The sequence below is a fragment of the Python bivittatus genome, unplaced genomic scaffold, assembly GCF_059951505.1.
Source record: "Python bivittatus isolate LINGU-HERP-01145 unplaced genomic scaffold, Pbiv_v1 ctg000220_np1212, whole genome shotgun sequence".
In the NCBI taxonomy this organism is placed as follows: domain Eukaryota; kingdom Metazoa; phylum Chordata; class Lepidosauria; order Squamata; family Pythonidae; genus Python; species Python bivittatus.
In genome coordinates, this window is record NW_028277048.1 from 20856788 (window position 1) to 20883206 (window position 26419).

A 26419-nucleotide genomic window follows, 5' to 3' on the forward strand; every position below is an offset into this window, starting at 1 on the left:
AGCTGACTCTGTTTTGCATAAATCAATAACAGAGTGTGGAATCAATAGGGTTTTAAAAAAAAAACGTAAGCTATGTAGGCAACCGTTAATGTTCAGGAAATAATATGCAGATGCCAAAGCATCTGGAGAGTTCAACCAAAAAAATAAGAAGGAACCAAAACTGAGTCTGTTTTTCTTTGTTATGCATTTTGGTAAAATACATAAAACATACTACCAAAAACAGATAAGGAAAAAAGGGGAAGCTATGTGGGCCCATATAAAACAAAACCCCACAATACAGAACAGTTACTCTTAGGGCCCCAGATCTACATTTTCACTCTTTAATGTCACTTATACATTTAACTTTTAAGAGGAAGGACTCTCCATTCCTGTGGTGCTTCTCCCTCCTACCATCACTATGTGGATTACCTGCTAATGCAGCGATTCTCGGGGGGGGGGCCCACTGGGGCTCCGCTGCAGCAACCCCAAATCACCAGCCAGAGCTGACCTTCAGCGTCACTGGAAGACCCTTGGCAGTCAGCTTAACCAGAGTCTACTTGCCACCCCAGCCTCTGCCTCAAGCCATAATTGAAGCTTGATTTGGATTACATCCTTGGTAAGACAGTTTTAAAAACCCCTTTAAAATGGGGGCGGGGGCAGGAAGACATATGTAGATGCAACTATTACCAGTGTTTTATTCACCAAGCAAATGTCAACTTCCATACTCTTAGACATAAACATGGAGAGAGGGTTTATGTTTAATTATGTGATCCCCACGTTTTCTTAATAGTGTCTCACAACTGCAGAAATTTTGGGGAACACTGTGGTAATTGCTTCAGATGAAGCTGCTGAATCTTTGAACAAAGGCAAGGTGGGTTATTTCTTTGTCCGTGCAATTCTGCTCCTTTTGCTTTACTTAATTGGGGATCCAGTTGGTTCGCTTTCATTTTAAGTAAGCAGCCTTGAGAAAGTGAGACCACTTCTCACAATGCTTCTGTTCAAACATCCTCTACCATGAGCAGAATCTACACCTAAAATACTAGCTGTTTATATTTTGTGTCCCCCAAACTATTTTTCCTGCTGATAAGTTTCCAATGCCAAGTCATAGCACAGACTCAGCCCAACTTTTGGTAACTCACTGGCTCCCTCTAGCTACCTGTAATGTTCTGTATGTATAGGAGTGTCTCCTCTTGAGGAACTTTCCTCTGCTCATAGGATGGGGGAGTGGCGGGGATGACACACTATTTCTATTCCCATCATGACTGGAGAGTTAAAGGCTAAGAGTCAATAAAATAATAATTCCACCCAATCCTGTGATTCACCTGAGAAAAATCAAGATATAGCCGCATGATATCCCGTAACATATAGTCTCTCTCAGACTCCCTTAAAGTCCACAATTTATGTCCTGCTTCAGCTGTTAACTAGTGGCTTTCAGCAAGTCATTCTTTCTCACCTCCTTTCTACAGCAGTAACAATAATTACCAACCTCCCTTACACTTCATGGTTTTCCTAAAATAAGAATTATCGTAATATTATACATGAAGGGCTACCTCAAAATTATTGCTACAGTTAAAAGAAAACTGAAAGCTCTTATCTAAACATAATTTTTCAAAGTTTCTGTTTTGTTTTATTATGCTACTGGGAAGTCCCAGTTAGCTGCTAAAAACCTAGAGTTCGTTGTGTCTAGATTAAAGAAATATATGATTTTCAACCATTACTGACACAGTCCAGGAACTGTTTTTTGAGTTCCTCGGGACTTTTGAACTTGCAACACGTTATTTAGATGCATGTGCAACTGATATTAATGAGGGACTAAACAGCCACTGACTCTGTCTCAAGGCAAATGACACCGTGCTAACAGATCTAAAAGTGATACCTGTAGTATAAAGGCAGAGACCATCAGTTAAGCTGGGCTTGATTACAGGCAACTACGTAGCATACAGTTTTCTTCACAATAATATGGACCTGGTTTGCCAATGTCTTCTTCCAGGATGGCTTTCAATAACCCAGTCTCATCTACAGACCTAGGGTTTCCTGGTTGTCTCCCATCCAAGTAGAATAGAGATCCAACTCTGCTGAGCATTTTCACAATCAGTGCAAGTCACACATTCTATTTCAGCTCAAGCATTCTTTGCACAAGGTTATATTGCTTAAAAGCCTGCCACCCAAAGATAGTTTGGCAGGGTTGGATAGACAACCAGGGTCCTACTCAGCAGAATGAGCTGAGCAAGCAAGCACAGCTTTACTACCCTTTAATGCATCTTCCTGCCCTACATAAGGCTTTCAAGTTTAACCCCACTTAAGGGCACTGTTAGATAACTACCTCCCCAGGCGCTCCTCTGATGTGGCTGGGACTTGCAAATGGATGGTTTCAGTGGCACCATTTTCTTTTCTCTGGCCAGGGTGTGAGCTATTTTCAGGCAGCCTCCCCCAATTACAATGCCTTAAAAAAAAATCCAGGTTAGGCATACCAGGACTTACAGTCCCAATATATCTGGAAAGCACTGGGTTGGGAAAAGTTGTCCTAAGAGCACAAAATGGCAGTGCGAAAGAAGACTGAAATAGGAAGCAATAAAGGAAACGGAAAAAGTTAAGTGCCACCCTTCTAGGTTGAGGTTAAGTTATAACAGAGACCAAAAGTGATTTAGGTTTCTCCTCAACTGTAAGCCGCGGCGACTCCCCCTCAACAGGCCAACAAACTAAGTAAACTCGGTTCCCGGCTATTTCAGCCTGATCCCCCGGTCGCAGGCTAGAATTAAACCCAGGATTCCGGGGGTTTGGAAACGAAAGAAAACTGAAGAAAAGGGTAAAGATGTAGTTAGCCAGGGCGGGCTTGATATCTCTCTCTCCAGCGAAAGCCCACCGGTACGAACGGCCCAACGCCGGAGCTCCTCGCCCGGGCTCGCAGCTCCATTTGCCCCCCACCGCCCGCATCCTGGAAAGAAGCCGCTGAGCGCGCAGCGTCCACGCGCCGTCCAGACCAGAGCAAGGCGCCGCCGAGCGTGTGCCCCAAAGTCTAACGAGACTCGCAGAGGTCGCGCCACGGCCAGACCCCGAGAGACACAAAGAGGTGCGCAGAGACTCACCCAGAAAGAGCTCGGGAAGAGGTCGGCTCGGAGGAGCGAGTTCACGCGCAAAGCTCGTCGCGGGGGATGGAGCCGGCGAGGTCGAGGAAGGGAGGGGCAACCGCCCGCCTGCCGGCCTGCCTGCCTGACTTCTCACCTGCAGCCGACCTCAGGCGAGGCAGTGGGGAACTTCGCCGCCCTCGACACAGGTGTAGCAAGCCCTGCCGCTGGGTCCTAGCGCCGGAACGCCACCAACGAAGAGCCGGCGCCTGATCCTGCTTTACCTTGAAGCGGGAATCTTCAGCATCTGTTTTGCGAGTTTGAGCGTTCAAGAAATAAGCAGATGGATTCAGCGTTGGGGGGGGGGGGGGAGAGAGAGAGAGAAGGCCGGGATGGTGAGCGGTGTTGCTTTAAAACCATTCAAACGCTGTAGATTGGCTCGCGTGCTTTATTTTTCGGCGGCCAAAGGAAGTCACAAAGTAATAAGCTCTCGGTTTCACAAACCATTGTGGTTGGAGCAAAAACTATATGCTCTGTGTTTTACACACACACACCCCTCACATTTATTAGGGCATAAACTCTACTCAAAAGATAACCTCATGCGGTTCAGCTGCAGCGGTTCCAAAGATTGCCGTTTTATTCATGACTCAACTTGTAGATTACCTCTGAATAACTACATGTAAGACAGCTTTCTAATTGGTTCTCCAGTGACCTGCTGAATCACTGCCTGTCGGGTAAACGTGAAGGGCTTTAAAGACCAAATAGACTGGTTTGCACAACATGCTAACACCAAAGGTACCGCAGTGTGACTTAGCATGATGGAGTTGTAAACTATGATTTTTGACCTAGCGTCTGGCTTATTCAACGAATTCTGGAGTTTAGCTTCCAGAATTTGGAGCTGGCACTGCCAAAGGCTGGGGATGCTAGGAATTGTCGCGCAGCCACAGATCTTCCGCTCCTATTAGAGCAAACGCTTTTCTAAACACAGGCTGACCGCAGACTGTGCGAAGAGGTGATGCAGTGAGAGCAGGAGAAAGGAAGGGCTGCCGGCTGCAGTGGCTTTATCAGGAAATTACACTGAGGGTAGTGTCAGTCTAAGTAACTGGGCAGAGCGCTCCTTAGGATCAGTGGAAGGAGAGACTGTAAATGGTGCCTTGCTGTTGCGTTGAGAGCTCGCTTTCGGCATGCCAGGAGCTTTTACCTGACCAGGTAGAACCCCAGTGGAGTAAGTAGGCCTTAGCCAAGCTCCTCACAGCTCTTGGGATGTCCTGAAGAGGGAGAATATAGTGCGCCTCCCTCTGGAAGCATGAACACATGCCTGGAAATTTCTTCCTTCCAAATGCTGTTTAGTATACAGAAGGGGAAGCCCCAGCGTCTTGTCATCTGCATCATGTGTAACTTCTCCCATGTTTCAAGTTATGTTTTTAACTGTTCTCGGGAAACTCCCTTGGGGAACTCTCCCTCAACTGTTCTGTTCTTGTGGCACTGTGAGGCTTGCCTGAGTTCTGTTATAAACTGGTTTCATTTTTTGAATTCTCCCTCCCAGAAATAATTAGTGTTTCAGATTAGGGATTAGCAAATTTCAACCATTTATCCTCCCCCATCTTTAAAGATTCATTTATTGCGATAATTGCTCAGAAGTAAACAATATATTCATTTTTACTTAGCTGAATTAGAATACATTGCCTATCTTAGGTCAGTGTTGTAAGCATTTGATCAATGGTGCAGGCCCTAGCAGAAAACAGGATTACAGTTGGTGTCCTTTCTGGATAATAATTTAGCAGTCAGCAGAAATGGTCGACGCTTCAGCGGTTCGAGTCCAGCCTTCACGTTAGCAGGGTGAGCACCTGTTTCCTCCCCAGTTCCTGTCAACCCAACAGGTTGAAAACTCACGTGAGTAGATAAATGGGTACTCTCACTCCGGTGGGAGGAAAGATGCTGGCGGCGCCTTGCAAAAAGGAGTCGGGAGCAGTTGCCGGTAAGCGCGAAAAACCGCGCGCACCCAAAAGGCGCGAAGCAACGGAAACCCCGCCTCCTGCGCTCGCCAGCTGGGCTCTGCTCTAGGAAGGAGGCTCTGGCAAACCACTTCCGAAACAATTGCCTTGAAAACTGCAAAGGACTTGTCCAAGCAGTCACTGCAGAGTCGGTAACGACTGAGTGCAGATAAAAAAAAAAAATTATTTGAAGAAGGGAATTATGTTCTCAGTGAGAGTCACTATCACAAAAATGATGGTGGGCTATCATTTCTATCTCTCCTGCATTACATGGGTACAACTGCTCTGAATATGGGGCTCAATAGAATCTGCTCTCAAGTAAAGCCACTGAAAGATATTCCTGTAGACAACAGCAAAGCCCTTTCTCTGATTAGAGATTTTCCACCTTGTACTTATTCCTGATGCTTCCAAAGATGTAATCCTTGGTCTGACATAATTCTTTTTTAAAATGGATGTTGCAAACCTGCTTCTAAATGCTGCCTAGTTTTGTGGAACCCCGTTATAACCACAAATTGTGGGACATATCCCAAACCTAAAATTTATTTTCCAAGGAGGACTGGAAATAGTCCTGTAGAATTAAGGGTATCCTTCTAATGAGAGTTTAAAAATATATTGCTAAGCTCAAGCCTCAGTTGGTCCCTTTCCTGCCTCCACATGAAGTATTGCATAGCAATTAACACACACTGATGGGGCTGCTGAGTTCTAAGAAAAGTGGTCTGTATCTTCTCGAATTGTATTTTTATATACATGTTTAGTGAAGCATCATAGAGAAGTTGAGCCTAGTTTTTGCATGGAATACCTTAAGAGTGGATTGTAAATGATATCCATCGGATGGTCTGCAGAATCTCAAAACGGATGACTTTCTTTGGCATGTACAATCTCAAATATGTATTGGAAATGTGCCCACCATGACCTAAATGTATGGGAAACACCCCCCAGATAATAAATAAACCCCTAAACCTTGCCCAAGGTGGATCCCATGTAGTTGTCATCTATGTAATTTAGATCATTTATCAAAGAACGTTTTCTAAGAGTTAAAGACAGGTACTATCTTTTGCCCCTATGTGATCTAAAGGACTTTTTTTGCCCAAAGCACTGTACAGCCCAAATATCAAGTCAGAGTAGTAAACACTCTACCTTACTTTTACTTACACTGATGGGCAGATGTTATCTAGGGATTTCAGATAGGAGTTGTTCCTAGTCCTATGTGAGAATCTAGTGACCTGGAATCTTCTGCATACAAAGCAGATACTCTACCTCTGAGCAACAGCCCTTCTCCAACACATTCAGCTAATGCAAAATCACTGGATAAATAATGTTTAAAACCCAGTTTAATTCAGAGATGTCATGCAAGCAGAGATCTGAAGAAAAATACACTTTGCGAAAGTGAGCTGGAGTGATAAAGAGAGTAATGGAAGGCCATTTCTATGCCAACTACTTAAAAGTAGTTTGAAGCCAACATGCAGTTGTCTTCACTGCTGCCGGTCTCAAATTGTTGAGAACAATTTGAGCCAATAGAAGAGAATATACTCCACAATTTGAGGCAATCAGTACTTTCTTCCAGCTATCCAATAGGAGCAGGAGAAGAATGGTATTTCATCACAATCCCATATTCCCCTTCATATTCTGAATTTTGTAAGGTGTGCCTTTGCTCAGTCATTCCTTAAAAGACCCAAACAGTTGCTATTAGGGGGAGTTGCAAAGTCACTCAGGTGGTATCCTCTACTCCATTAACAGTTGATGCTCTGGTGGCTTAATTTCTACAAAGGAGGGAGGAGCACTTGGCTTCAGACCAGGAGTTGAGGGATGGGTGATTATTTATTCTCAGCTCCCACTTCAGGGGAAAAACTGTGCAGACAGTTGTATAATGTTTTTTCTGATGGGGCAGGCAGTTTCCCTTTGCTGGCAACACTCATCTCATCCCTTCTGAGATTTCCCCCCTTCCTTCTATGGTCAAAAGCCCATTCCAGGGGAGGATGAAGACCAGAAGTGAGATGCTGTAGGGCAGCACAAAATTGCTGCCAGATTTAAGGGGGAAGGCTGGTAGCTGCATGGAAGTGGCCTATGTGAAATAAACACAGACATAATTTATAAACAAGATGGTTTAATGTATAAATGGTAAGTCATAAAAAAGGAGATGCTTAACAACATTTCCTTTCCTTTTTCTCTTTTTTTGCTCCTTCCCAGCTGATGCTTTTCTTTAATTAGCTGTCTGGGAGCTATACTCTAAATTTGGAACATAGAGGAAATAAATGCTAGGGAAAGAGGTGTGTTCCCATTTAGTATATTTAAAGTTGTTGAGGGACAAATATGAACAATGTTTCCTGAGTCATGATCCTATTTTTGGTAGGCTAACAAGTTGCTGAGTGGCCTTTTGAAGATGATATTTCCATGATTACTCAGTGAGCTACTTGAGACAATCACACTAAACTTATAATAAACAGATTATGGACACCTTTCCTGATCTATACAGCCTTCTCTCTCACTCTTCTCTGTATGCCTTGATTAAATTAAGATGTCTTCAACTAACCATAGTTTCCCATTATTTCAGAACTAGGAAACTACGATTATCAGGTTAGGAATAAATCATATTCTTAAACCATTCTGAAGATTCTGGCTTATTCTCTGATCATTGTTTACTGGCTCAGATAATAACAGGGAATATTAATATTTTCTAATTTAATTATAATGCTCAGAGAAGGATGGAATGATAGGGCTGGATAAGATTGTAAGTACTGAATTAGAAGTTCTCTGACTTGCTCTTTGCTCATTAATCATTTCCTACTTTGAACTTTGGGAGCAAACGCTTATCTTGCAGATGCCAACACAGAAGCCAGTTATTCTAATATACCTAGAGAACCCTTCCTTGGCATCCACCAAGCGCCCTGCCTTAATGAACCTTTTTAATTTTTAGATTGATTTGATTTTAAAACCTAAACAGGAAGCTGGCCTCCTATAAACTAGAATGTCAACCTCTTGGGTTGTCTGTCTTTCCATGAATGCCTCTAGACTCCATATTGGCATCAGAGGCACACTCAGTAACTAGAAATGGGTGTGTGGCTGCAACCCAGTGTTTTACTGGAAATGTTTCTACTGCACCAAAAAAAAAAAAAAAAAGATGCAGGAAGACTAGGGTGGAAGGAGGCATCCTGAGAGCTAGATGGGGTTGTGGGAAGCAACTTCACCAGTTTGCTTTGGGAGGTAGGTAAGTAGGTAGATAGATAGACTGACTCTCTCTCTCTCTCTCTCTCTCTCTCTCCCTCCCCATACTCACACACACAGATGGGTGTCTCTCTCCATACACTCACAGATGTGTGTGTGCGTGTATGCAAGCATGCATGCATGCAAGCGAGCAAGCAACATGCACTGAGGGGACATTTGGAAATCAAGCTGTCCCTCAGCAGCCATTTTTGATAAGCCATTGGACTGGCCAGAAAAGGATATACAAAGATTCAAGAGAGGCTCAGAAGAACAAAAGACATTTTTGGGTGAGTGACTGAGTTTAATACACTGGATTTTAAAAAAACAGAAATAACAATTATTAACCAAACAAAATTTAATCAGGATGCAACCTTCCAAACTATCTGCACTTCCTACATCAATCTTTTTATGTACAAATTGTAGAGGCAGAACTAATGCTATGATGGATGTGTTCCAAAATTGTGAATACTCAAGAAGAAAATGTGCATCATATCAGAGATGATATATAAATTCTTAACAATGGTTAACTTCAGTTTTAAGCTTTGGGCTTTTCTTTCTGTTGCCAGTATGCCACTGTTAGGTGTTCACTGGCCATACCCCTCAAGTAGATGCAAATACAAAAATGCTAACTGATGGCGATAGGATGACAGCAGCGGCACAAGTTTGGGAGGATTCCAATACTTCAAGATAAAGCATTTTTTAATTTCTCTTCCTTACGTAATTCTTTATAACTCTTGGAAACAATTGCTGTGATAAAATCCATCCACATCATTGCCACAATGTCATGCAAGTAGACTTGAGTTTTTCTGAATCAAGGAAGGAATGGCATTTTAGACTGAAAGTACCAATTCTGTTCTCCAACACATTTGCAAAATGCTTCTTAAGTTCATCATCAGAGTCAACTGTCATCAGATGTTGAAACTTATTAGTTGAACAGTCAATAAGGAAAAAAAAAACTTGGGCCACATCACGATCTGATTTCTGCAAATGATCCATTCCCACATGTAGTTGAAAATATTTAGACTACAGCAAACCCCAGAAATCCAAAAACTGGTTGAGATTGCCACAAATGTCTAGGTTTTTTTTAGAACTGGATTCTAAAGCTATGAAATTATAGGTACAGTATTGTCAATTTAACAATTAAGTATGATGTAATCTTACACATCAGATTATGTTTGTAATCTGGGTGTGTGGCTGCAACCCATTTTTTGTAACAATTTTGCTCCTTCTTTCTCTTTGCTATTCAATAAAACATGACCGCACATAAGAATATTCACTGAACATTTACAATTGCTGAAGACAGCTAAAGAAATTTACAAAGAACATTTACATTCTTGTGGACATCAGTACTAATTAAATTCCCTCTATGGTTGAAACAATAATCATAGTTGTAGTACAGCCTCCAAAACACTGTCTGACTCATTGTGCCTGAAAAATCATGTTTGTGCTATGCCATGCTTCCACATTTAAGTTTCTGAATAGGTAAATGCATTCTTCATAGGACTCACTAATGAAAGTGAATATTGCTCTTTGTAACTTGTGTGTGTCCCTTCGAGTCAGTGTTGACTCCTGGTGACTGCTTGGACAAGTTCCTGCACTTTTCTTGGCAAGATTTCGGAAGTGGTTTGCCCTTGCCTTCTCCCTGGGGCTCAGAGAGAGGAACTGGGCCAAGGTCCCCCAGCTGGCTTTGTGCCTAAGGCGGGACTAGAACTTCCGGTCTCCCAGTTTCTAGCCTGGCGCCTTTACTTCTACACAAAACTGGCTCTCTCTTGATAAAAGATGGCTACAGTCCCTGCCATCTGGAATGATCTCCCCCTAGAGATCTGAATGGTTCTCACCCTCACATTGTTCAGGAAATTACTGAAGCCTTGATTGTTCGCCCAAACCTTGGGAACTGGCTGACTGGGAGCCCCCATTCTGTCTTGACTTTTGTTTCTTTTTGGTCTGATTCGTTTTCTTTCTGTATTTTGCCCTTCTAGTCTGTTGGACTCTTTTTATAGATGTTGGAGTTTTTAGCTGTAAGCCACTCAGAGTCATTTAGAGACAAATAAATTAATACGGTTAGTTTCTTCAGTAATTCATGCAGTAAATTCATCATTTACATCCTACAAAATTCTCTCCAGAATGATTCTGCTCATGATGCTTAATTGTTGGTACATGGACTGAATGATATATTTATTTTAACCTAAATTCTAGAATTGTGGTTTGCTAGTAGATTCAAGAATTCAAAAGCAGGATTCAGAAGTATTTGTCTTACTTTCCCAAAATTCATGCAAAACAAGAATGGCCAAGTAAAGCCTATTTTTTTATAATAAGCTCTTAATTCTGAAAGATGGCTAAGCCATCTCTGAAGTTCTGCATTTGTCTATTAATTCTCTCTTGCTGCCCCACAGTCTTAATGGACCAGACTTCCGTTAACACAGCTTCAATCCTGAATATTTATCAGTGGCCCTTTTCAAGGTGCTGCATCCTCTGTAGGTAAATGTGTTTTTGCCCCTAGCATATTTTCCAGTGAAATGGCGTCAAACAAAGCAAAATTATGGTATTTTTCCATGGCACTAAATTCTAAGTCTAGTGGCTTGAAAGACCAACCTGATTTGGCATATTTTGTGGGGGGGAAATGTTTAGCATTGACTAAATGTCTTTCTTGCTTCTATTGTGCCATTTCAGTCATTTCAGACCCACTATTATTATCTGGGCATGTTTGCTTAGGAAATGTGGTCAGGCGGTCTCAAGGATGAGAGAGGAGAGATTGGAGATATTTACCTTGGAGTTTCCAGCTAAGAGATTTATTTATCTATTTATTTGTCGCATTTGTATAACCGCCCATCTCACACAAAGCGACTCTGGGTGGTGTGTTCTAAGGTGTTATCTAAATTAAGCAGCAACTGGTTCCTGAGCAGATTAAGGGCAGGCAAGTTAAGCATTATATTCAGAGAAAGGTTCCTGCAGGGAGAGCCTACCACTCCTTCCTCCTGACTCTCTCTCTGAGTGGTGATAGGGAGCACCCCATTGCGTGCTTAGTCCATGATATGTCTGGGCTTGCATCACCTGGTACCTTCAGTAGGGTGGTGTTGCTGCCTCATCACCCCTATAAGCATACAGCCCAAAGGTCCTGCGCAAGCCTGAGCATATTGGTGCCCAATCCTAGAAAATCTTTCAACAACAATTTCTCACGCATTGGACTGAACTGGCTAGATACAATCCCTCAACCACCTCAAGAGGAAGGGCATTGGAGCAAACCAGTGACTATTCCAACACATGAGCGTCCTCAGTGCAGGCAACAGGGGGCAAATGACAGCATGTGTGATGATGTCATCACATAAATGCCACAAGTAAGGTACTTGTATCGGAAGTTGAGGGGCAGGTACTAATGTGTGGTGACATTTGTGTAGTGACATTATTGTGTGTGTCATTTTCATGTTGTTGCGGTTTGCTACAGAAAGTGCTGCTTCCACCATCTAAAATAGTGTTTTTTTACATTATTCTTACCTTTGAGAGGTTAGTGCTGGCTCACCTGAAAGCCATCACAGATCCCCTGTTAGATCCATTGCAGTTTGCTTATCGAGGAAATAGGTCAGTAGATGATGCTGTTAATATGGCCTTACACTGTATTCTGCAACACCTTGAATCTCTGGAGTCTTATGCACAAGTTCTTTTTGTGGACTTCAGCTCAGCATCTAATACTATTATTCCAGAAATCCTTTACAACAAACTGATCCAGCTTACTGTGCCTGACCATACCTGTAGGTGGATAATCAGCTTTCTAACAGATAGGAAACAACATGTGAGGTTAGGCAAAATTATATCTAGTACCCGGTTAATCGGTACAGGCACCCCTCAGGGATGTGTGCTGTCCCCTTTGCTTTTCTCCCTCTACACCAATGACTGCACCTCAAAAGACTCTTCTGTTAAAGTTCTGAAATTCGCAGATGATACAACTGTCATTGGTCTCATTCGAAATGGAGATGAGTCAGCATACAGATGGGAGGTTCAACAACTGGTCTTGTGGTGCGGTCATAACAACTTGGAACTGAAAACACTCAAAACTGTGGAGATGATTGTGGATTTTAGGAAGAACCCTTCTAACTCCCTTCTCCTTACTATACTTGACAGCCCAGTATCAGTAGTGGAGTCCTTCAAGTTCTTGGGTTCTATAATCTCCCAAGACCTGAAATGGACACTTAACATCACAACCATCATCAAAAAGGCACAACAAAGGATGTTCTTCGTGCGTCAACTTAGGAAGTTTAAATTACCTCAGGAGCTTTTGGTACAGTTTTACAGAGGAACCATTGAGTCTGTTATCTGTTCCTCTATAACTGTCTGGTTTGACTCCGCAACCAAACAGGACAGATACAGACTCCAACGGATAGTTAAGTCTGCAGAAAGAATAATTGCAACCCGCCTGCCTTCTATAGAAGAACTGTATAATGTGAGGGTTAAAAGGAGGGCGGAGAAGATATCTGCAGATCCCTCTCACCCTGGACATAAATTGTTTCAACTTCTTCCCCCAGGACGGCGCTATAGAGCACCGTATGTTAAAACATCTAGACACCGGAACAGTTTTTTCCCTTGTGCCATTGCTCTGCTGAACACCTAATTAATGCAGCATGACAAACTGATTGACACTGCATGATAAGATATGACTGCCAAGACGTGACTGATAATGCTCCGTTAAATGTGAACATATGCTAGACAATAGCTTCTCCTTTTAAAAATGAATATGTTAGTCAATAGCCATAGTATTATTCTTCCTCCAATTCTCTTCTTCTGATTGCATAGTTTTAGTATATAATGTTATTATTTTTTATTATTCCTTATTTACTGATGCTATGCAAACACACTGAGTTTTTTGCACCAAAGTCAAATTCCTTGTATGTCTCATACTTGGCCAATAAAGTCAGTCAGTCTGTCTGTCTGTCTGTCTGTCTGTCTTTCTTCCTTTCTTCCTTTCTTCCTTTCTTCCTTTCTTTCCGTCCTTCAAGGTGTGCCAAATGCACTTAGTTGTTCCCCCAGTAGTCATTGTTTCAAATAAAATTTCACTTATTCTTAAAACCAGCAAAATAGGTGAGGAGAAGTTTTATTTGGAACTTCAACTCTCTGTGTGATACATATCAATAACTTCAGCATGCTTTGGTTTCCTGTTTTATTTTCCAGGACAGTGAATAATAGTGGAAATCCTTTGTGTCTTTTATTTCTTAACAGAGAATAAGTTTTATTAAGAATTCTTGAACACAGTGAAATAATTGCTGGGTAAATGCTCACAGGTTTACATTACCAGCAGATAAGGCAGCAATTCCATTCATCCTTGCATGAGAATAACCTCTTTTTTATTTGTTTGTTATACTTCTATTAACAAAGTCTCTCTGGGATTTCCTCCATTAAACTGTGAAGGAAAGATAAATGTCAGTGGATTGAAAGGGAGCCTGTTTTCAGTTACCTTCCAGCTGCAAAGTTTTCCTCTTATCTGTTGCCATTCTAGGACTTAGCTCATCCAAAAGCTCTTTTATAAATTTATAGTATATAGATCATAACAAAGAAAAGGTCTTAAATTCAGAATATGAAAAGTATCAGGTTGGCCAGAAGTTAGGAGAGAGACATAGAATTAAATGTTATTTTAAAAAATGGCAACTGTGGATATACAAGAGAAGTTAAAACATATGCTTAAGGTTCATTTTTTTCCTAAATATATTAAAGTAACGTTCCATTAAGTTCCATTAAAATGGAATTAGAACTTTCTCCCCATCAGCGTCACAGTGCCGACATTAATTTATTGCAGTTAAAGTCCAAAGGCCATGTGGACCTAGCAAAGCTCCACCAGCTAGCTAAAGGCTATGCTTTTTGTCACTTGTTGAAAAACATAGGTACTTAGCAGTTTCCCATAATATAAACTCTTTCTAGGCTGACTGCTTTCTGGAGCACTGAGCAAAACAGGTTTTTGTGTTGCAACTGTGTCATGATGTAGAATACTGACATTTCAGCTTGTCTCTTCAGGTCCTTCAGAATTTCCTATCTTTCTCTTTCAGTAATGCAGAGGAACCAACCTAACTTGTCTGACTATGTTGCAAAGGACTGACATAAAAGATCAAGGATATAATCCTACATCCATGTCAGCCAAGGCCCCATCTCGATAACCCTTGCACAATTTGTGACATAATTAGCTAAACTGGCCTTTTGTAATCTGCCAGATTATTTAGGAATCCCTTGGGAATAAAACCCAGAACATTGCAGTATTGTTGCTTTATTTTAAGAGTAGTGTGAATAAAGGTGTGGCCTAGACATGTGTTGGTCTGAATAAATTATACATTGACGTTGCTTAAGGGTTCTGATTCTGTTTGTCCTTTCAAGATATACTGCAGACTTTACTACCTGTTTCCAGTCATAGGCAAGCAACAAACTAAGAGACTTTTTCAAGCCTTCTGAAGAAGAAACAGGTTTGGGGGACTGTCTGAGATGTAATGGGACATACATTGGGGCCTATGTTTCTTGAGGTATGATTTCAAAAATAGAAAATCAACACACATTAGTGTTAGTGAGCTGTATGGGATATTGGGAAGAAGAGTCCGCTGATGAGAATTCACAGGTTCTCGGCTAACCGTCACCTTTGGGTATCAAACATGCCTCTGGTTCAAAGCACATTTGAGCCATAATTTGTATTACACAGTAATACAGCCCTAGCTTGCAGGGCTACTATAAGTATTGATGAAATAATATAAGCAAAGTGTTGTTGTTTTTATTATTATTATTAAGTAAGAGGGAATTTTGAAAATAGTATAAAAAGAAGAGTATTTATATTGGTACATAACATTTTGATATTAATGATTTTGAAAAGAAATTCCAATAATCTTTTGTGGGTTTCTTTTCTGAGCAAGCTTGAGAAGAGTCTTTAACATAACTACCTCTGAACTGTTAAGATCCAATATGCATGTCTGGAGACACTCCTGTATGTTCTAAAATGTTATCTGCTATAGGCAAGGCATTGGCCACATTTAGTTAGTTAATCTTAATTTACAATCAAAGACCAAAAATTAATTACATTTATGCATTGGCAGGGAATATAACATAACAACAGGATAAATAAAGAAAATACATTTTCAAGAGAAGCTAAGTTTAACATAACATTAGCATAATTTAAAATATTGTATATGTACGAAAAAGAGGGGTACAAAATTGACCCCCAAATCTGACTGTTATTCAACAAAACTTGGCTCCCATTCCAGAGATTACAGGAGATATATTGGCTAATAGGAGGCAGAATACTTCTCATCCAATTTACCTGCTGTGTAGTTTAAAAGGGCATTATTAAATCCATGCACCGAGCCATCTAAAAGGACAACTCAATAGTACATGTGTGACAGTCTTGATTCCCTCCTCCCTTGCTGCCAAGGACATAAATGGTCTTGCACTGGAATGTTATTAACTCTTTCTTCCAAAGTATTAAACCTGGCCAAAAAGAAGGCTCTCTTGTGAAATGGGCACAATGTTTAGGTAGGTAGCTAGCAAAAGGAAAAGATCTTCCAAGCAAACCCATGTGGGTGGGACTTCTTCTCCTCAAAAGTTTGTGAAAATCAATATTGACTGCCCTTTGCTTCATCTCCAATGTGGATTTCCCAGAACCATGCTAGATCAGGGATTGGGCTGAGAGACGATAGAACTTTACATTCAGATCAGTGCCTTTCTTCCAGAATGATAGAAAGTGGTCCCAAGAGATCAAAGAAGCAATAGTATTCCTCCTTTTATCTCCTGGATTTAATTATTTCTCCTGATGAATAGTTCCTGCAACTGTTTCTTCTCCACCCCAACAAGTTTCATATGCCATATTGTATGTGAATTTCCACTGTTATAACAAACACTCTTATGCATGTACCTATATTACCTGGGAGATGTGTGTGTGTGTGTGTATCCATGTCAACCAAATCCAGTCTATAAAGAAAATATTTTATCATGCCAACCGCAGTTGTACAAAACTGAAAACTTGCAGATGTTTTATACAACTTCAGTTACCCTAATAAATTATTTTGTGCATTCTGGATGTATATTGTTTTATTGCATGACACTTAAGTTTATATGTTCAGGCATTCTCTGAAAAAGAGTTAGGTCTGTCTGCAAGCCTTCTAATTAACACAAGGTGGTGCAAGTCGTTTTTCTGAAGAAGAGCCATTCTTTTTATTTTTTCAAACCCAACAAGATGTTGTAAAGAAATCATGTAAAAGAGCTTGGGGCTCTACAATCCATTAGCAGAAGAACTCTCTGAAAACAACAGAATGGGACCCAATTTGATGTGTGAGGGATTGGAGGTAAAGCTGACAAAAGAAAGATAATTTTTTTTAATGAAATAAATAGTTCTGCAGAGAAAAACATTCTAAAAAAAATAAAAATAAAAATCTCCCAAGGCATCCTAAAGGGAGAAGCAGCCAGGGTGTGACTCAGAACGCTGCTGACTGTTCCATTCTAAGCCCCTCCCTCCTGGTCATGTGACCCAGAGGAGAATATAGGTAGATCACCCTGTGCACATGTATGTGACGGGAATCCACAAACAGAAATACAAACAGACAAACCTATTATTTCTCTACACAGAAGAAAATACACTACCTGTGGCCCCCACTGGTAAAGGGGTTGGAAAGAATCCTAAAAGCCATACTCAGGATGTCTTCCCCAACTTGTTTGTTCATTCCAACTCTACTGAATCTCGGAAAGAAATTATGTAAAGAGGCTCAGGATTCTGTCTGCCGGTCAGGAGTATAATGCTCAAAAGATTATTTCTAGTAGTATTTATTAAATTATTTTCATATCATAAATGCTTGGGGGTTGATGAACAATCGGAAAGTTTATGAAGGGGTCAATGAGCTGAAGAGTTTGGGGACCCCGGGCTAGTGGCTCAGAATGTTGCTGACTGCTCCACTCTAACCCCCCTCCCTCTTGCTTTCCAGTCATGTGACCCAAAGCAGAGGTGCTCTTGCAGGGTTGGAAAGGAGCCGTGCTGTGCAGGCTTTCCCTGACTTAGTTTAATATACAGAAGAAAAACGCCAAAGCCAACTAATTACGAAGGGCAATCATTACCAGGGTTAAACACGTTGTCATTATTCCCGCTTCCCATTTTCTTGTGGGGGGATAGACAGAAAAGGCTGCATTACAGGTGGACAGGCTTTAGATCTGGATCTCAAGCACAGAACCAGCCTACAACATTTCACTCCGTAGGTGGGTCACAAATGGGCAGCATCTGCCTCTCTCTACCCTGCCCTCACCTTCAGGCCACAAGTCAAAGTGCATCGTAGCCAAGACTGGAGGTTATTTTGATTCCTGGAGCAGAAAATCCTGCAAGAGTAAAACATACCTTAATTTCACTGTTACCTTCCACTGACCACAATAATCGAAAGACTGGGTCAGCTGACTCAGTGGTAGATACCACACCGAGAACTTTCCTCATTTATACCATTCACATAGCTTCTTACTAACCTTGAAAGGCCTCCTTTGCCTATAGAATCCCTTACTTCATCTTACTGGGGTTTTCTAATTTGTCCATGTTATTTTCCATGTTGACTACATCTACAGTATTTTACACATTACACATTTTATACTCTTTGGTATATCTGTGATGCTGTATTCCAGAATGCAGTACCTTTGAACTTTGTGAGATAATGGGCTTAATTATACTTAGCTCTTTGTTGGACTGCACCTAATTGTATAGTTGAAATTCCCCACTCATCTATAGATTTGACTAGCAGACATTGGGTAGGTCACCTTTGCTTGGCTTAACATACAGAGTTATTTTAAAGATAAAAGTAGAAGGAATTTATATGTCTGTTAACCTGAACTCCTTGGGAGGGCAGAATAATATATACTAGTCCCCAGGTTAAGAAACCCTGGTTTACAGACCCATAGTTAAGAATGGAGCCTATTGTAGCAAAAATCGAGTTAAATACACAATGATTTGAGTTAAATACACAATGATTCATGTTCATTACACAACACTACTTATTCAGTATTATACAATAATACTGTTCCGGCTTACATACAAATTCGATTTAAGGACAGACCTTGGGAATGGAGCTCGTTCTTAAACTGGGGACTATCTGTACTTGAATAAAATAAATAATAAAATAAAGATGAAATGGACACATATTAACACTAGTTAGGAATATGTCTAATGTACTTATTAGGAATGAACTGGCTGGTTATAGTGTCCTCTTGAGTCAGCACTTGGGGACAAGCCCAGGAGGGGGCAGGATGCAGATTTGTGGTTTCCACTTTCTTTCTTGAACTTCAAGGTCTGCCTGGTGAAAAGGAACCCCCTCCCCTATAATTGGAGTTTTATGAAATCAGGAGTATATACTGATTATTTGCACTCTTTCTACAAATTCCTTACTTAAAACTTTTTTTTTGTTTTAATAGTATAATTTAGGGTAAGAGGGAACTATTTTGTAAAACAACTGGATGTTGGAAATCCTTGTGTACTATAAATCTCTGAACAACCTGTTTTGGTTTATGCTGTGGCAGTCAGTATTCACACTGATGGGTTCATGCTGCCCAACTGCTCATAATAATAAGAGAGCCAGTTGGTGTAGCGGCTAAGGTGCTGGGCTAGAAAACGAAAGACGGTGAGTTCCAGTCCTCCCTTTGGCATGAGAGCTGGCTGGGTAGTTTGGGGCAAGCTACTGCCTTGCAGCCCAACCCACTTCACAGGGATGTTATTGGGGGGAAAATAGGAGGTGGGAGCATTAGATATGTATGTTGCCTTGAGTTAACCAAAAATAAAGGCAGGATAAATAAAAATCAAATAAATAAACAACTTTTTGTTCACTAGATTCTTCTCCTAAGACCAGTCCAAGACATCTTGTTAGAAAACCAGCCTCTTTGGTTTTCTGTCCCCTCCACCCTCCTGCAACAATCCAGGTCCAATTCAAAATGTTGGTTTTAACCTATCTAGTCTTAGGCTGCTTGACCCTGGGATACTTTCAGGACTATCTCCCAGAGATCTCCAGTCCTGTGCATTCATTCAAAGAGGGGCTGCTTAGGGTCTCTCCCCAATATGAGTTAAAGGAGAGAGGAGCTCAAAAGAACTCCTTCTTTCCCAAGGTTCAGGGAGCCCCCTCCCACCTTGTCTTTTGTAAGGCATTCTTTAAAGCTCATCTTGTTCTAGTGCAATAATGGTCTGGATGGACTGTCTTGATGATATCGTTATTTTTAATTATTTCTTTTTGCTAATTCATTTGGTTTGGGCTGGTTGTTTTTGTTGGGATTTATTTCTTGGCTTTATGGCTACTGTAAACCAACCAGAGTTTCTGCAGTGGGGCAGTACATAAATGGAAGGAAGGAAGGAAGGAAGGAAGGAAGGAAGGAAGGAAGGAAGGAAGGAAGGAAGGAAGGAAGGAAGGAAGGAAGGAAGGAAGGAAGGAGGATCAACAACTATTATGTGGCAACAGAGCATGGGTTGCTTGGAATCCTATAAGCTGACTTCCAGAGAACATAAAGGACCTGGCACAAGTTCTTGAAAGGCAAAGTTAACCTCATCTGACCAGCCAGGACATTTCTTATGACTGGTTCAAAATTCTGGTGGGAAAGAACTTAACAGAGGTGTGTTTTTGGGGATAATGTCTTTGAGGAGTTCTGTGGTCCTTGGTGGAACAGGGAATCATCTGATTCTTTAGATTCAGAAGCTGAAGAGCTTGACCAGACTGAGTCTTAGCCTGCACTTCAGGAATTAACAAAAGAGACTGTACTAGTGAAAGTGGCATTGAGGAATTACAGGTGCAAGCTGGGCTAGCTGACTCAGAGCCTGAGTTGGGCAAGGTCCCAAACCCTGTATTGTAAATTACAAAAGGATTCCCAACCCAGTTGTGGATTACCTCTGCTAGAGGATGCTGGAGGATTTTAAAAAGTTCTTGCAAAGTGGTGGAAAAACATGACAGCAAAAATAAAATATTCTGGAATATCTATAGGATACAGCCAAGGAGCCTGTTGTTTAAAGAGAGGAAGAAGATGCTAAATGTTAAGGAGGAGGCCAATCTACATATTCCAAGACACAACACTGTGGGCTTTCTATTTAAGCAATGAATCATATCCAGAAACAAACCATTACCAGAAATCTGATTCTGCCAGACAATACAGGGGATGATCTATACTAGCCCTACTTTTTAATCTGTCAAATTTTCCTTCCATTTTCGTTTTTCTATGTTGAAGTAATCAGGTTATCAGAACTGCTGTGTGGTTGCTGCTGCCTCCTCACACAAACTGTGATACATTTTCTTTTCTGAGAGTATTTCTGATCTGTTGTCTACCTTATTTTGGAACCATACCACTAACGAGGATGAATAGTAAATTAGAGAGTGAAGTCCTTTTCCATCACTGCTGTGATTATGACCTTTGTCCTCGATTTGTTCCTCTACTCTGGAACTGCCATAGTATGTGACCATTGTTCTATTGGTTCTTGTTCCAACAATGTGACACGTGCAGCTGATCAGGATGTTTGCACTGTGGTGCATTTTGGTGGATGAAAAATAATTTATGATTGCTGAAAATATTATATACTATATGTAATACAGGTTACACTAAGAAGCATTTCAACACTGTCATCTTTGGATACAAATACTGAAATATGTGTGATGGTAATCTTATAACAATTACTTCTCAGTATAACTTCCTTGATGGCTATTGTTCAGATGCTACATTTTTAAACTGGATCAGACATTTCTCTGTATAAAATTTTCTTAACACCTGTTGACCAAAAAAAAAAAAAAAAAATTAAGATCCGATCCTAATTAGAGGAGGTGAATGCATTAAGTAATCATCTGGCATGAATTTTTTATATTTTGTATTGCATTACTAAATTCTACTTGAACATTTTTATGTAATTTGCATGATTAACCTTTAAAGAGGTATATAAGAGTTTTCAGACTGACAAAGATTTGAGTCACAGTTATGTAAAACTAGCTGTAGAGTCATCCATTATAACTGTACAGAACTGCCTCCCTTTCAGTGCACCATCAGCTGTGATAAAAAAGGCTCAGAAAGTGTCCATCTTAATGCACATTGAAATATGTTGATTCTAAACTGAAAATAAATTCACTTGCTGGGATTCTTGTATGATTACTCTTTCATCTTAATAAATCTTGTTAAAGAGAACTCTGATTTCATGTTTTGAGTAAAAATACTTGAGGTTCAGGCAACTGCTAAAGGCCTGACAAGATCAGTATTAGACTTTCATATTTCTTAATTTCAAGAGTTGAATCTTTTCAAATTGCCAACTTCATCTTTACTTATTTGTAAGCATTTATAATAATAAAAGTAGCACTGGGATCTTTTGAAATTTCTTCCAGTTCAGTTTTATTTTGTTTTACTTGGTGGTTTAGTAAACCCTGACTCCGCTCATATCTCTCTTTGTGCATGGAAAGTGCTGTTTGGCTACGTGAAGATCTATATTTTATTAAGAATCCAATTGGCATAGGATACTGAAGTGAAATTTCTTAGATAGAGCTGAAATCTGTCCCAGTCTAGCACTTCTGTGAGTTTAGTAGCAGCTAGGTATGTGAAAAAGCTATTTTTCAAGGAATAATCATGTGTCTTTAGTCACCTGCAATCTATGGTTAGTTACACTCTTGAGAGGTAAAGACTCAAACATGAAATAACAATTTCAGATGTGAGTCACACTGAATCATAAATAGGAACCAGGACTCTAACTTAGCAAGGTGGAATTATTAGAAGTAATTTTGTATATTCTTCATGAAAAGTAAAAGTGGGAACATTTTTACAGAAAGCACAGTGGCAACTTATATTGTAAAGTTGTGTTTTTTTAAAGTCTCACTGTCATCTAGCTTTGGTTGGAGAAAAACATGCCCTGGTTTTGTATGCCTAGCATAGCATTAATTGGAGAAAATATTTTTATTTACTTTGAGAAACAAGAGCTTTAGAGCGTGTTAATTCTTGAACATAAAATTTTGTACCACAAATGTTGGGTAACCTAATATTGCCTCATTAGAGTTGTCTATCCAGACTATATTTTACTTGCCTGAACAAGTAAAATTATGTTCTATCAATACTGAAATATGAAAATGTGTGCCAGATCCATTTTAGTCTCTTATCTGGTCACATTCTTGGACAGAATGTTGGCAACTGCCTTTTTAGTAGACCAGTTAAGAAGCCTAGTTTGACAGTGTCAGAAGAGAGATGAGTTGTACAGCTCTGTAACTTGTGTGGGAAGTTCAGACTGGCTCTAAAGTTTATAGGATAAAAGGACATAGAATAGTAGTCAAAGAAGCCAGGGTGATTCCGGAAGAACTTAAACAAGAACAGGAGGTCACAAGATTGGCTTTGCCCTATCAAAATGTTACCTGCCTTTTATTGGTCTGAGTTAATTTGATGAGAGTTCATTCTACAATTCATTTTTTAAAATTCATAGCCAGGATTCTATCTGAAAGCAATACCTGGTATCTTTTGGTAATCAACCAACCCAATTCATATTTCATGTTTGACTTGCTGCTTCTTATGGGACTTCTGTAGTTCCTACCTGAAATATAAAGATCTAGACAGATGTAAGCAAATCTAAAAATAAGACTCAAGGTTCATTAATAAATAATTAAGTAGCTAATCAGATTAGCATTTAGAATTGCATTACTGGTTAAAATTTAACCTAATGATTTAAACTGAGCAGAGTGCGTAGGATATTTGTGTATAAGATTTCAAGCATTTTAATAGTATTAAATATTATTAATTTATGTTGAAAATCTACATGTCTTGCCGGTTGAAATCTTTAAAGCAGGCCTGCAGAACATATGGCCAAACGCTGCTGCTGCCAGGAAAGATCTGCTGAGCACCTCCAGTGCCTCCAGGCCTCACCAAGACCACCAGCTCCTTTGCTGCTGCCATGCTGGTAGCTGCTGAAAGGTTGATTGGCATGCCAGCTATTCTTTTGCGGCCTGCAATTATTTTTAATTTATCAGTGTGGCCCTTTCCCCTCTATGAATTGTGCAGGCCTGTTAAAGCAGAGATAAGTTCTTTCTACCCAAATTCAAAAATTTAAAAAATTTCTTAACACCATTCTTTTCTTGCTGTGTTCATTTCCTAAGGACAGATTGAATGTACAGAAAAGTTTATAGAATTTGGAATTGTTTCATTCAACCCCAAAGAGCCACAGATAAATTGATCTCCAGATCTCCCATTAAACAAGTAATACGGGTTTTGCTTACACTGTAAACCCAGCATTTACCATATGAGAATGCAACCTGTAACTGAATTAGGATCACTAACCAACCAGTATCTTTAAGGGTAGTACCTGATGTAGGGTAAGGTGAATTTGTTCTTGTCTGCTTTGCCTCTTCCTCATTTCTTAGTCCTAAGTGAACAAAATGTGCTTGTCTATATACTTCTTGAACTATAATAATGTTACAATTCTAAATATGGATGGTAAGGTCAGTTGGAGACTGTGACTCTTGGTAATAGTGCAAATGTGTTTTGCTATTACCCTTTTTAAAAATGTTTTCTCAATTTCTGAGTCTAGTCTATAGGTCTTGGATTTTCTGGTGATGCTTCTGAGCTCTTCAGGAAGAGGGCTAGTATTTTTGAAATCAAAATCTGTAACCTCCAATGTCAATCAACAGAGGTGGGCACTCCAGATAGTGCTAAACTACAGTTCCCAATAGTTTCAGTTAACCCAACCAACAATGGGGGACGCTGGGAGTTATCATTCAGCAATAATTTGACTGTCAGAAGTTGTCTATCACTGGCATACCATTTAGTACTTATTGCAAGGAATATTTATTAATTTTACTGTTAAATTCAATATTACTTTTAAAAAGGGAGGCATTCATTGAAATAAGGAAGCACGTACATGGACAAAATAAGAAGAGTCTTAGGTTAAAATGAAGCAGTGCCTATTTTTGATGCACCTTGATACAGAGGCCCCATATTAAATTCCCAGCATCTCTAAAGCAGCCAGACATGGGAAAGACTCTCATCTAAGTTTCCATGGTGCCCGCTTCTCTCAACATGGCAAAATTAGTTGGGGATGATGGGAATTATTTATCCAGAAGGCACCAGGCTGGGGAAGACTGAGTTGAATGGTCTGGCTTCATTTAAGGCAATTTTCTATATTTAATTTGGCTTGCTGTCAGATAGGGCAACTATAAACACGGGGGCAAAGTAGAAGTTAAAGAAGCGTGATATCAGACATTCACCAGAGCCCAAACACCAGGAGAAATGTGTACTGTTGAGTCAGTGGCATCATATTGTTTGCAAGAAGGATAGTGACACTGAAGAAATCAAATTTAAATTCTCTATCTCTTCCAGGTTAAGGGTTGAGGTGTCTTGCCCACTAGGTGGCAATTATCCAGGACAAGGTGAGAAGCAGGTGGAACAGAGTCCTTCCCTGTTCAGACAACTAAGCAAAGAGTCTGGCTGACCCATCTCAGAAGACTTAAAACTTATTTAAACATTCTCCTGGAATGAGGAATGTCTAAACTATGTAGAGGAAAGATGGACAATGCTGCAGTGCTGAACAGTGCTTATAAATAAGCAGGGACAAAAGCAGGAAATTGGTGGGGCCGGGGGGGGGAGGAGCAATATATATTTAACAAGCATAGGAATAAATAATATTCTGCCTGCAGTTGTGTCCAGCAAAATGCCTCCAAAAGCTCTGGAAAAAGGACTCATGAAAGCTCTTGAAAACAGGATAGTCCACTTTCATGTACTGAAAGTAATCATCCAGAATCATATCTATATTTGTATTATAAAACATTTTTGCATCTGAAAAGCAAAATATGAAGTTTATATGAAATTCATCCATACATTTAGAATATATATACACCTTCCCAGATCTATTGTTCTCCATTACATTCTTCATTCTTCTGACTCACTCTTACTGGAGTGTATTTCAAAGCAGTTTGCCATGAACATTTGTCAGTACAACCTGCTGCCAGATTTCATCAGGAAACCAAATTTTCAACTGCTCTATGGTTGATGGCAAAGAAAGAAAGCCTTGAGAAGCACACCAAAGCTTCAGCAAGAACACAGACTGTCCATTGCACATATAGAGGGTTAGGACCATGCATGCTAACCCTACCTTCCACATCTTCATATTGTGTTTACCTTGTCTACTTATCAAGGAGGTCTGGAGGGATGTCCTCCTTGCACAGGTCCCTTCAAGATAACTCTACATAATGTGAAGCTAACTAAGACTCAGAAAGGCCAGATGAAGTGAGGGCAGAGATGTGGGGATTAGGACCAGAATGTATGACCTCCTCAATTTACACTATTTAGCCTGTACCTGATCCAGAAAAATACTCAATGAAGGCTACATCAGTGTATATTTCAGACAGTCCATGCAGGACAAACTGTCTAAGAGCAGTAGAATGCAGAGGAAAAAAACTTTGGCAATGTGACAGCATAGGAGATATTTGAGCAACAATGGTCTTTACTGTTACTCATACAGGAATGAAATCTTGCAGCACTTCACTGCCATAACAACAATCAATGCCTTTATTTGTTAGTGGTATCTCAGTGGCCAGTCTGTATGCAAATAAATCAGTCAATCAGTCAAGTCTATAAATGTGACATCAGTATTCAAAAGCCAATGGGGGAAAAAAACATACTACAACTCTGAAGGATGCTCCATCACTTGAAGATGTCCATCTTTGAGGAAGCAAATAACAGAGACTGATCTCATTCCGAGCTAGAATTCATTAAGCCTTTGAACATTATTTCTCATGTATTAAATGAAGACCAATGTTTTTTTTTATCACACTACGTGTGTTAGTCAAGAAGAATATGTCATACCCAATACTGCAACTGTTTTATCAATGTTTATTGCTAATTAGCAATAAACTCTGTATTTCCTACATTTTCTTCTAGCCTTTCCTTTCACTATACCCTTTTCCCCACACACATGGGGAATCTTCCCCACACACTGGGCATCTATACATACATACTCCCCCTGTTTCACACTCCCCCTTCCACGTGCATATCCCATCAACTGGATCCTAGTCCACAAACCCTCCGCTACCATGTCCAATAAGCTGCCTGATCTTAACATTCAGCATGCACTTATTGTAGCATCACAAGATTGCACTGCTGAAATTTGTTGGCAAAATGACAAAATTTTGGCAGTGCAATTTTTGCTTTCAGGGAGGTGTTAAAATGTTATGCCAATACAGCCATTTAAGACAGTTTAACCTCTTCCTAGGGCCT

At 40.2% G+C, this 26419-nt stretch overlaps 1 protein-coding gene across 2 annotated transcripts in view; it reads right to left on the reverse strand.

Annotated features, from left to right (window-relative positions):
* The window catches only part of GALNT6 (polypeptide N-acetylgalactosaminyltransferase 6), a 63763-nt gene extending 60444 nt beyond the window's left edge, over positions 1-3319 (reverse strand). The window contains exon 1 of one of the 2 annotated variants that reach the window (XM_015888233.3): positions 3066-3319. The gene's annotated coding sequence lies outside the window, so the exon portion shown is untranslated. The remainder of the gene's footprint in view (positions 1-3065) is intronic. The other variant, XM_007420731.4, reaches the window with a different exon arrangement.
* Positions 3320-26419: the final 23100 nt, after the last annotated feature.